Genomic DNA, 13,166 nt, shown 5'->3' with positions numbered 1-13,166 from the left:
GCATGCACTACTGTTCATTTTGTTTACAGTTTTAAGAAATGAAAAAGAACAGAGCAAGAGCAACAGAGATGCACGCAGAAGGCCCTATATTCAATTCTGTGCACCTTTGTCTGAATGTGGAGCCCTCCAAACATTTTGGACTCTAACACCCATCATTCCTAGCCAGCATTGGTCAGGGATGATGGGAGCTGATGTCCACAACATCTGAGGGTGCCAAGATGGCTATCCCTAGTTTAAGACAGTACAGTGGTACCTTGGGTTAAGTACTTAATTCGTTCCAGAGGTCCGTTCTTAACCTGAAACTGTTCTTAACCTGAAGCACCACTTTAGCTAATGGGGCCTCCTGCTGCCGCTGCGCTGCCGGAGCACGATTTCTGTTTTCATCTTGAAGCAAAGTTCTTAACTCGAGGTACTATTTCTGGGTTAGCGGAGTCTGTAACCTGAAGCGTATGTAACCCGAGGTACCACTGTATTGAGTCTGATGGACCAGTGGCCTGACTTTGGTATACTGCAGTTCTGACAATCATTGGAATAAATAAACATAAAAGTGAAAGTGGTGTATTTTAAATAGTATAAGTGGACTGTATTTTGGTTAGGTCTCAAAGTCCACCTTTTACATCAGCTTCATTTGATAATAATAGTTCTGACACTGGTCATTCTTTTTCTCTTTTAGTACAACTTTTCTAAGATGAGAGCCTTGTTCCAGACTAGAGGCTTATGACCATGACTCAGGGAGACAACACATTGGTTGTATCCAACCAGAGCTGAAGCATGTTAACACCAAAGCAGTTTTGTCAACGGGTGGGGGGTGGGGAGAGAGCCTTGGCTATAGCTACTGTTCATCTGATGGTGTTTTACACACACACACACACTCTCTCACACACACACAAACACACTCACACACACACCTCGCCTACATTTATTCATTATTGTGTACATCTCCTTCACAATTTGCATTACATTTTGCCTAATTATGCTATGGTTGAAAACCTGCCAGTGGTTTTAGTTAACTAATTAAGGATTTACAGTTATATGAACTCAGTATGCATGCTAGCCAAGCTGCTGCCTATTTATTGCAGCACATACAGAGATACGTTTTAGATGAATTCCTTTTCAAGTTCCTTTACACATCTGTGATAAAAGGCTTTGGATGTGAGCCTAATCCATTCAGTCACTGGAAGTTTTGCCTTTGATTTCAATGGGATATAGATTGAATATTCCATTGCACAGAACATCCCATCATGTTGTCCCAAGGGAATGTAGAAGTCAAGCAAAGGTGCAGAGATGCCATATGTTTCTATTGCCATTTGCATTTCCTTTGGCACACTAGATTGAGAACTAGTTTTAGCACAGGTTAAATACAGAGACACACACATAACTAATTCTTTTTCTGGACCTCTCTGCCTTTGTGATCCAACCCTTTTCACATTTACAGGTTGTTAGTAATGGAGTCTCATCCCTTCCATATGCTATATGGATTCTATCACTTTTCCCATTTCTGTAAAGGACAGGTGTCTACCCTGCCTGACAGGTCTGAAAAATGAATGATTTTCATTGCGCCATGATAGATACACTCCCTAGACAAATCTGATCATGATCTACAGACAACTTCTTTAGAAGATTGACTCAAAGCTTGAAAAATGGTGTGCATATCCCCTTGAGAAGTACAGCTTCTCTCTGAAATAGGAAATAAATTATCAGTGCTCCGTGGCTATTCCATCATTTTATCCTCTGATGGAAAAGAAAAGCTATTTGCCTGTTTATCACAATGATCATCGAAACGAGGAAACCTTCCTGAGTTAGAATTGGAAGCATGAAGATCATCAGTTTTTATTTTTTAAAAAACCTCTTTCGGGGTATATCTCAAGTACCTTGTTATTAGGACATTTTTTGTAATGTTCCAGAAATCCTCTGATACAATCTTGGTAGAACTTTGATCTTGCCTCCCTAAAATCTATTTAGATCTGCTTGTAAAGTTCATTCATTTTTATTAAATGCTTGATGGCAGAATCTCGTGGCCATTTTGTAATGCCATGGAGCTGATCTAGGTTGTATTTTTCACTGCGTATTGGTAATTTTGAACCAGTGTTATGAACACCCAGATATACAAATGATGAGTCGTCAAAGTATCTTACCACAAGTCCACTGAGATATTTTTGGGGCTATGGAGATCAGATCTGGAGCTGCGTCCCCAGCCCTTAGCCCTTCCAGCTCACTTATTCATACAGCCACCTGTTTTGTCAAACACATTACTTGTTCCCTCACAAAGCATTTCTTGAGGAATATAGAAAAGTACAATTCTAGTTTAATTCTTGTAAACTATTCTAATGAAAGAATTGTTCTGCTTTTAAACACTCCAGAGGTGGTCTTTAGCAGCATAATCTGCTTGAAAGCGCAATTGCAAACTGCCCTGTGCTGCACTTTGAGGTCCCATTAGTTGGGATTTCAAAGCACAATATCACCTGATGTCACTATGATGTCAGGTGATTGACAGGTGGGCAGTTCATCCATCTGTCTAACTGAGCCTATCAGGGGTGAGGAGATAAGGTACTAGCCTCCTGGGTCAGAAAAAGTTTCCAACCCCTTATCTGCAGCCAAGCCCCTCTACCCCTCTATAAATTACTTCTTGAGTCTCTCAGGTTAAGGCATCCTGTACACACCTACCTGGAAGTTAGCCTATAGAACTCAATGGTGGGGCTAATTTTGAGTGGACATGTATAGGATGATATTGAAGGAGTCCAAGCCAATTTTTTAACTACTTGGTCCTGAAAGAAATATACTTTCCTTTACAGAGATGTGAAGTTCTTTCTTCTTACGGTACGGTAATTCCTTCTCAGCTATACCCTGTTATTGTCCATGAAAAAAAGGATGCTTTCATCTAGTGGGGGAAATCCCCCCACCATCTTCTAAAAAGTTCAATTAATTTCTTATCTTTATTAAACTGGTCCTAATTTAATTCTTATGGCTTTCTACAAAACGGAGCACAGTTGACAGACTGTATAGCATTTTTAAATACTTTAATTGTTTCTCTGCCACTTGGAACAGAGATAACATATTTCTCTTCAGCTTTAAGATTCTCCTGCAGCCATAAACTTTGAATATAAATATGATACATGGAAACTGGGGCCTGTTCTTGCACCTGCACAAAAGTGGATAAGATGACGCTGTCTTTTTGTGTCCGTCAGATTCTGTATGTATGTTCATTTGAAAAATGACTGGGAAAGAGCATGAAGCAATTATAGTAAGGGATTTAAGCACAAAGCCTGGCATTGCTGATTGCAGGCAGACTTCTAATCCAATTGAATCAGTGGCTGTTGCCCTGAAGTACTTAATATCAGCCTTCATGATGTCTGAAGCCTTCCTTCTTTTCTGTTTTTCTTTTTGCTGTTATTCATCAGCATGTAAGTTAAAAAGGTAAAGGACCCCTGGACTGACCTTGGGGTTAGGCACTCATCTCACTTAAGGCTAAAGGAGCCGGTGTTTGTCCTCAGACAGCTTTCCGGGTCATGTGGCCAGCATGATTAAACTGCTTCTGGTGCACGGAACACAATGACAAGTGCCAGAGCGCACGGAAATGCCGTTTACCTTTCCACCACAGCGGTACCTATTTATCTACTTGCACTGGTATGCTTTCAAACTGCTAGGCTGGCAGAAGCTGGGACAGAGCAACAGAAGCTCATCCCATCACACAGATTTGAACCACCAACTTACTTATTTATTTATTTACTTACTTACTTACTTGCTTGCTTGCTTGCTTGCTTTCTTGCTTTGTGTGTATGTGTTTATTTATTTACATAGTTCCTTTTGTCTATATAATTCTAAGCACCATATCATGGGTTCCCTGGTGGTCTCCCATCTGGCCACCTCAGCAGACCCACCAAGTGTCCCAGTTTTCAAGGGACAGTCCCAGATTTACAGAAGCTATCCCAGTTTCTGATTTGACCCCAGAATGACCTGCTTTTCCTTGTTGTTGTTTAGTCGTGTCCGACTCTTCGTGACCCCATGGACCAGAGCACGCTAGGCACTTCTGTCTTCCACTGCCTCCCGCAGTTTGGTCAGACTCATGTTTGTAGCTTCGAGAACACCGTCCAACCATCTCGTCCTCTGTCGTCTCATTCTCCTTGTGCCCTCAATCTTTCCCAACATCAGGGTCTTTTTTGTGAGGTGGCCAAAGTATTGGAGCCTCAGCTTCACGATCTGTCCTTCCAGTGAGCCTCAGGGCTAATTTCCTTAAGAATGGATGCGTTTGATTTTCTTGCAATCCATGGGACTCTCAAGAGTCTCCTCCAGCACCATAATTCAAATGCATCAATTCTTCGGCGATCAGCCTTCTTTATGGTCCAGCTCTCACTTCCATACATCACTACTGGGAAAACCATGGCTTTAACTATACGGACCTTTGTTGACAAGGTGACGTCTCTGCTTTTTAAGATGCCGTCAAGGTTTGCCATCACCTTTCTCCCAAGGAGCAGGCGTCTTTTAATTTCGTGACTGCTATCACCATCTGCAGTGATCATGGAGCCCAAGAAAGTAAAATCTCTCACTGCCTCCATTTCTTCCCCTTCTAGTTGCCAGGAGGTGATGGGCCCAGTGGCCATGATCTTCGTTTTTTTTGATGTTGAGCTTCAGACCGTATTTTGCGCTCTCCTCTTTCACCCTCATTAAAAGGTTCTTTAATTCCTCTTCACTTTCTGCCATCAAGGTTGTGTCATCTGCATATCTGAGGTTGTTGATATTTCTTCCGGCGATCTTAATTCCTGCTTGGGATTCATCCAGCCCAGCCTTTCGCATGATGAATTCTGCATATAAGTTAAATAACAGGGAGACAATATACAGCCTTGCCGTACTCCTTTCCCAATTTTGAACCAATCAGTTGTTCCATATCCAGTTCTAACTGTAGCTTCTTGTCCCACATAGAGATTTCTCAGGAGACAGATGAGGTGATCAGGCACTCCCATTTCTTTAAGAACTTGCCATAGTTTGCTGTGGTCGACACAGTCAAAGGCTTTTGCATAGTCAATGAAGCAGAAGTAGATGTCTTTCTGGAACTCTCTAGCTTTCTCCATAATCCAGCGCATGTTTGCAATTTGGTCTCTGGTTCCTCTGCCTCTTCTAAATCCAGCTTGCACTTCTGGGAGTTCTCGGTCCACATACTGCTTGAGCCTTCCTTGTAGAATTTTAAGCATAACCTTGCTAGCATGTGAAATGAGTGCAATTGTGCGGTAGTTGGAGCATTCTTTGGCACTGCCCTTCTTTAGGATTGGGATGTAGACTGATCTTCTCCAATCCTCTGGCCACTGCTGAGTTTTCCAAACTTGCTGGCATATTGAGTGTAGCACCTTAACAGCATCATCTTTTAAAATTTTAAATAGTTCAGCTGGAATACCATCACTTCCACTGGCCTTGTTATTTGCAGTGCTTTCTAAGGCCCATTTGACTTCACTCTCCAGGATGTCTGGCTCAAGGTCAGCAACCACACTACCTGGGGTGTACGAGACATCCATGTCTTTCTGGTATAATTCCTCTGTGTATTCTTGCCACCTCTTCTTGATGTCTTCTGCTTCTGTTAGGTCCTTACCACTTTTGTCCTTTATTATGGTAATCTTTGTACGAAATGTTCCTTTCATATCTCCAATTTTCTTGAACAGATCTCTGGTTCTTCCCATTCTGTTGTTTTCCTCTATTTCTTTGCATTGCTCGTTTAAGAAGGCCTTCTTGTCTCGCCTTGCTATTTTTTGGAAATCTGCATTCAATTTCCTGTATCTTTCTCTATCTCCCTCGCATTTTGCTTGCCTTCTCTTCCTCGCTATTTGTAAGGCCTCGTTGGACAGCCACTTTGCTTTCTTGCATTTCCTTTTCACTGGGATGGTTTTAGTTGCTGCCTCCTGTATAATGTTACGAGCCTCCATCCATAGTTCTTCAGGCACTCTTTCCACCAAATCTAAATCCTTAAACCTGTTCCTCACTTCCACTGTGTATTCATAAGGGATTTGACTTAGATTGTATCTTACCGGCCCAGTCGTTTTTCCTACTTTCTTCAGTTTAAGCTTGAATTTTGCTGATGATCTGAGCCACAGTCAGCTCCAGGTCTTGTTTTTGCTGACTGTATAGAGCTTCTCCATCTTTGGCTGCAGAGAATATAATCAATCTGATTTCGATGCTGTCCATCTGGTGATGTCCATATGTAGAGTCGTTGGAAAAGAGTGTTTGTGATGCCCAGCTTGTTCCCTTGGCAGAACTCTATTAGCCTTTGCCCTGCTTCGTTTTGAACTCCAAGGTCAAACTGGCCAGTTGTTCCTTTTATCTCTTGATTCCCTACTTTAGCATTCCAATCCCCTATAATGAGAAGAACATCCTTCTTTGGTGTCAGTTCTATAAGGTGTTGTAAGTCTTCATAGAACTGGCCAATTTCAGCTTCTTCAGCACCAGTGGTTGGTGCATAAACTTGGATTACTGTGACGTTAAAAGGTCTGCCTTGGATTCGTATCGAGATCATTCTATCATTTTTGAGATTGCATCCCAATACAGCTTTTGCCACTCTTTTGTTGACTATGAGGGCCACTCCATTTCTTTTACGGGATTCTTGCCCACAATAGTAGATATGATGGTCATCCAAACTGAATTCGCCCATTCCCGTCCATTTTAGTTCACTGATGCCCAGGATGTCAATATTTATTCTTGCCATCTCATTTTTGACCGCATCCAACTTACCAAGGTTCATGGTTCTTACATTCCAAGTTCCTATGCAATATTTTTCTATACAGCATTGGACTTTCCTTTCGCTTCCAGGCATATCCACAACTGGGCGTCCTTTTGGCTTTAGCCCAGCCGCTTCATCAGCTCTGAATCTACTTGTACTTGTCCTCCACTCTTCCTCAGTAGCATGTTGGACGCCTTCCGACCTGAGGTGCTCATCTTCCAGCGTCATAACTTTTATATGCCTTTTGTCTTTGTCCATGGAGTTTTTTTGGCAGGGATACTGGAGTGGCTTGCCGGTTCCTGCTCCAGGTGGATCACGTTTGGTCAAAACTCTCCACTATGACCTGTCCATCTTGGGTGGCCCTGCACAGCATAGCTCATAGCTTCTCTGAGTTATTCAAGCCCCTTCACCACGGCAAGGCAGTGATCCATGAAGGGGTGCTTTTCCTTAGGACATTCCTTTTTTCATTGGGAAGGGGGGGGGTTGGTAATGTTTAATGATGTTTTTTTGTATAAGTTGGAAATGGCCCAAAATCATCATCATCATCATAATGGAATAGGAAATTCCTATTTTCATGGGAGAAATGTTGGAGGGTATTAGACAGGTATAGGACATAGCTAGTGCTCGGTAGATGAAGGAACAACTGCAGCTGGAATCCAAAGGAATAGGAAAAATTTCGCATATTTATAAAAAGTGGAACATGGAAGAAAAGCCGTATGAGAAAACTTAGTAGCATCACTTAAGAGGAGCAGTGCTTGTGGCTTCTCATTTTCTCAGGGCCCAGGGTTCTGGGTCGTCGGGTTCAATGTGACACCTCCTCCTGCTGGCTCATTGGTTACCAGAGTGCTAAAAGGCCTAGTGATCTCCTATGGTGGGATCATTTCGTCTGTATGAAAGAAAGGAGATAAACATGTAAGTAGGATTTTCTCAGCATATGAATTCTGCGATGATAGAGAATTCATATTGAGCATAGAGGAGTTAGGGAATACTAACTGTGAGCCCCATTTCTCTTTCTTTTCTAGGCTTTCCTGACTGAGAAAAGTCTTTTCCCATCTGGGGAGAAAAACTAAGATTTCTCCTCTCCCTGAGACCTCCCCCTCGCCCACAACCTCCCCCTCCGCACCCCTCTTTGAGAGGACACAAAAGGTAAGCCCCTCCAGCATATAGATGTTGCTTTCAGAATAATATTAATCCCTAAGGATTCTTGGGAAAGGTCTCTCTGTAACTGTCTGAGGCCTATTTGAAGGTTCAGAAAATAAACATATCCCATGTGGTTCTTTGTTTCCCTGTAAGCTCTGCAGACCTCCTGCCGTCCTGATCTGGAGGAAGATGGCAGGAGGGAGAAACACCAAGTAAAACATGAAGGTAATGTTGATTTCCAAGGATATGTTCAGGGTAAATAGGAAAGTCCCTATAAAACAGTTATGCTTGCTAGCCTTCTCTTCTTTTCCATTCAGATGATATAATAGTTGAAGACCTGGGGGGAGAGCAGGGGCCTTAAAGTTGTCCATCATCTGTGCAGCAGACCGAGAAGACAAACAGGTCACCTAGTCAAAGTCATCCCTGCTAAGATGAGAAGCATCTCTGCTATCTCTTCCAATAAAAAATTCAGAAACAATCAACCAGAGCCAAAGAATGGCAGTAGGGATGATAATTTAGGTAAACCCAAGAAGTTGGGTTTAGACAACAGTGCAACCTGCTCCCTTGCAGCAGCATGCTCATCAGCATGTATTGGTAACATAACGGAACATCTACATTAATTAATTAATTAATTAATTAATTAACTGCCCTATACCCAGGGTTCTCAGGGTGGTTCACATTACAGATATAACCCTCCTTTGAGAGCTGTTTATAGATTCACTGGTGTGACTTCCCCAGTGAATCTATAAAACAGATACTTGGGAAAGATGCTAAGAACTCATTTCATCACTGGCCCATGTGAGTTTTGTTTTGTTTTGCACCAATGATTCCAATATACTTGCCCAGTGAAAACTCTTCTGCTGTGCACCTGCTCGCTGCTCATAGTGCCTTGTCACCTGGATGGCACAGAAAGCTCTGTGGAGGACTGGTGGGTGGGTGCTTCACCGTCATGCATTTCCTCCAGTGCTACTGATTTATAGCTTTTGTGTTAACTGTACAAAGCAAATCCATTCCTAGTAATTCCACCAGTTTGAATAACCAGGCAACCAGGACACACATGCAGGGCATTATGTAAGCCCCAAGACTCCATCTCTGTTTAAGTTCAGTGGGATGCTTTGCTAGCTCAGTGAATGTTGTGTTTTTCTACAAGTGTTACAATTTTATGACGTGACTCTAAGAAATCTGTTTATGCTGATACACTCATAGGGCTTATATAATTGGTTGCATGCATATCAAATCCTAATGGAAACTATTGCCATCACTTCCCAATTTGGGTAATTAGAAATAATACAATGGAGGGACTTGTTTTTCTGTGGCCTGTATATGACCTTTGAAAGCCATCTCCACCGTATGATGTGATTACAAACAACACAAATCTCTTTCTGCTTCACATTAGCATTTATTAATACCTGTGGCTTCTTTCCCTTCAGTTTATTATCTTAAAACTGCAGCTATTGATATGGGATGGAGAACACTGATTTAGCACCTATGGTGTAAAGCTTATCTTGATCTTAACATTTAATCTCCACTCTTAATTTGCCAAGTTTTCTTTCTCACCATTGCTTTTTAGATCTTGCCTTTCACCATACACAGGCCTATAACTATAGGGAACCAATTATTGGGAAAGTTAGCAGCTATTCAAAGTGGAACAGAGTAAAGACACCACATTGGATGATGACATGTTGGATGATGGATTCTGGTGCAATCTAAAGGATGCAACAGCTGTCCAAAACTTCTCCTGTGTGTGCGTGTTCAGCTGAGAAGTGTCACCAGCTGTGGTGTCTTTGGGGGCAGGGGAAAAGATGGTCTACAAGGTGGTGCTATATTAGAGAACTGGCCCAGGATGCATGGCCACATGAAGTATTGATGTCAGAGAATGAAGCTCTCTCTCTCTCTCTCTGTGTGTGTGTGTGCGTGTGTAGAAAAGCATCAACTCCCAATCTACTTGGGTAGCTTAAAGCTAAAGCTAGCTCTCTTTCTCAGAATTAGAATGGCTGCTAGTTTCTTACCAGATTTCATTATCTATAACAATAACAATAAATAACAGAAATTGAAGCAGAAGAATTGTCATTAAATTTTGCACTAAATCTCATAGTTCAGAAAAACAGATATCCTTGAGGATATAAAAGTATCACGGAGAAAGGAGGCTTCTAATAATGTAATTATGTCCTCGTTGCTATGGTCTTCGGCCTCTGCAGATTTATTAAAAATCCAGTCTTCTGTTTTCAGTCAGATAAGGAGGAGGGTAGCTGAAGAAAAAGGGGAGCAAGTAATGGGAAGAAGTGGAATGGGAGGTAAATTTCTGTGTGTCAACTGAGCAACAGGTCAGAGTAGCACAGCCTTTGCCAAGCTGGTGCTCTCCAGATGTTTTGAACTCCAACTTCCATCAGCCCCAGCCTGCATGGCCATTGTGGTCAGGGATGATGGGATTCGTAGTTTAAAAATACCAGCACCAGATTAAGGAGCACCAGATTAAGGAGAGCTGGAGTAGCAAGCAAAAGATAACGAAGATGACAACAACTGTTTGTACACAGGGAAGGAAAAATGGGGGATAAGTTTTTATTAAGTTCTTCTTTCTGCTGCCAATAAATAATCAAAGGAGAATGATTCACAGCAACTGAGAGGATGCATGTAGAGTTTTTAATTGTCTTCTGCATCATTGCGACAAACCATCTAAGTACAAAACTTTCTCCAGAATACAGCCATATTCCCCTGTGAACACATAAGCATAACCATCTCTTGTTTTATCTGTTATTCAGAAACTGATATAGACTCATCTTCCTTTATCATTAATGACATACCAAAATCCATAATAATTATACTTAATCTTTTAATACATAACTAGTTATTTCTCATTTTATAGCCCTTTTGTTATTTTTAGTATGTTTCTAGGTATTACATGTAATTGTGCCTTTTCCACATTATGGGGCATTTTGTTTTGTGCAATTTTTGTGTAAAACAACTGCACTGTTAAACAAATTTAAAGTTAAAATACTGATTCTGAAACAGGGATGTTCCATTCTTAGTTATTGTTACAGAGTTTGGGGGTACAAGGGCACCCATAACTGCTAGAGTCAGTGAATGTTAGAAATTAATAAATGGTAGAATTTATATAATATTTGTAGTGTTGAAGGAAAGATGCCAGACATTAAATTAAAAATGCAGGCTAAACCAGGAAATCGCTTGGGCAGAAGGGCCACGAAGGTGTAATTACAAGACAATGGACAGTCATTGACTCTCTTGTTTGAGCTCTGAGTAATTAACAGAGTTGGGAGGTTACAGGAGGCAGAGGCAGATATAGGATAGCATGACTAGTTCTCCCACACAGGGCACAGGAGCCAAGGGTGTGCTGTCCTGCCTGCTTCCCAAAGCCTAGTAAGTGCTTGCCCAGCTTTGGGAAGGAGTCAGGAGGGCTCTGGGATCCTGCCAGAGCCTCATACCAAAGCCTAGCACCTCCCTTACCCGACTTTGAGCTGGGGAGAAGTAATCAAATTTTGGCCTCACACAGGGCGTCATATTGCCAAGATCTGCCACTGCAGGAGGCATGATGTCACACAGGAAAAATGTATTCGTTTGAAAATCAGAGGTCTGGGTTAAGCGGGGAGCAAGCAGACAAATGGGGAGGAGTTGCTGGGAGCAGGGGTTCTTGGGGAAAAGAAAGGAAGTTGGCAGGACTCCATGAGATGCTGTGACGGCCAAAACCACATTGGCAGGCTGGGGCGCAGAAGCCCAGAGATGACAGTCAGATGCCTTGGTAATCCAGTGCTGCACTGCTGAGGGAAGAAGCTCCTCTTGAGATATACTGCTGTGAACTCTCTCCAAAGTAGACCCAGATGTAAATATGTGTACAATGGACCATATTTCTTAAAGACAGTAGTCTCCACTGTGCCTTGATTTCCCAATGGAAACATAACCCTTGGTGATCTTCTAGAACCCCCTGGAATCTTGCTATCTCTCAGCAGAGACTGGGGGTAGCGTGCAACCTCTGTAACATTATGATAGCTGAAATCATTGATAGATTTATCCACTACAATTATGTCTAAATCTATTTAAAAACAAACTTACTCTAGTCACTAGTTTAAAGTATGTCTGGCATTTATTCTCTGATTCCTTGCTGAGTACAATGGATTTTCATCTCTAGGGTCCCTGTAATGGGAGTGCTTCTTCTATCATAACTACTAGAATCCACTAAGCTTGGAGCAGTAATGAAAATCATCCTGAAAATTATGTTTCTGGTGGAGATTTGCCTCCATAGGTGTCATCATATGAGGCAAGCACTTTGGAAATCCTGGTTGCAGCTTGCAGTGGCTCATTTGGCCTTGTATAGGAGACTGTAAAAAATGATACAGCGAGGCTTTGGTATAATTAAACAGACTGAACTGAGAGCTAAAAGAGGGCAATATGTTGTCCTTGCTATTGGACCAAGATGGAAAGTCTGTGTATATGTTCTTTCAATATTGCAATAGTGAAAAGTCTGAATTTGAGCTAGGAAGAACACAGGCAAACCTGCCTGGGGAGAAAATTCACCTTTCATTAAAGCTGAGCAAACTTGCCAAGACTGCCAGGCTCAACATAAGCTTGATTAAGGCCAATGGGGAACTTAAAAATCAGAGAAAGAGCATAGTACAGAGAAAATTTAAAAAAATGCTAGATCAGTTATAACTAGCTAAAGGGAAATCTGGCAGATAAGGCAAGGTAGGAGTGGGGAGAGCTGAGGCTCGGTAGTATTGATTAAAGGATGGGCAATTGCCAAGAAAGACAATATAGCTTTATTTCAGCATCCTTGCAATGTGTAGGGCATCTGTACTTGTGCAACTGATGCCTTGCACTTGTGTTTCCCACCAAGGATGAACGACCACCTAGCCCACTGGTGCAAAAACACTAAGATACAAGGCATCTCAGTTTGCAGGGTGAGGGGGAAGCTATTTGATGAGCTTACTGGGTTCAAATGGCAAAGGACTTTCAGGCAGTAGCTACACACGTATGATGGGTACAATCCTAAGGGGCAGCATGAGGCATTTTGGCACCTGAGGCGAAATGCCCTGCTGCCACCCCTGTGAGGGCAGCACAAACTCTCCCCACCAGTGGGCCAATTCAAAGCCCTGCTACAGTGCCAGGTGGCAGGGGGAAATGTCCCGTCCCCCCCGTCCAGCAGCAAAGCTGGGTGGCAAAATGGGTGTGCTGCCCTTTGGGTGTGCTGACTGAGGCAGCCACCTCACCCGGCCTCATGGGCTGGCCAGCTCTGCCCTTACTTTTCAGACTCAAATGCTCCACTTGCTACAGGTAGGGAGGAAAAACTTCTGAAAGAAAAGTTTTAGGTGAGCTT

General features: G+C 42.3%; 1 long non-coding RNA gene across 1 annotated transcript in view; it reads left to right on the top strand.

Annotated features, from left to right (window-relative positions):
• The window catches only part of LOC310677908, a 109,400-nt gene that overhangs the window by 17,045 nt on the left and 79,189 nt on the right, over positions 1–13,166 (top strand). The window contains exon 2 of the long non-coding RNA XR_014511507.1: positions 7,723–7,846. This is a non-coding gene — a long non-coding RNA (uncharacterized lncRNA). The remainder of the gene's footprint in view (positions 1–7,722; positions 7,847–13,166) is intronic.

Source organism: Podarcis tiliguerta, assembly GCF_965153285.1.
Source record: "Podarcis tiliguerta genome assembly, chromosome: 5".
NCBI classification, from domain to species: Eukaryota; Metazoa; Chordata; class Lepidosauria; order Squamata; family Lacertidae; genus Podarcis; species Podarcis tiliguerta.
Note: the sequence above shows the minus strand (reverse complement) of the source record. Positions and strands in the feature narration are given on the sequence as shown.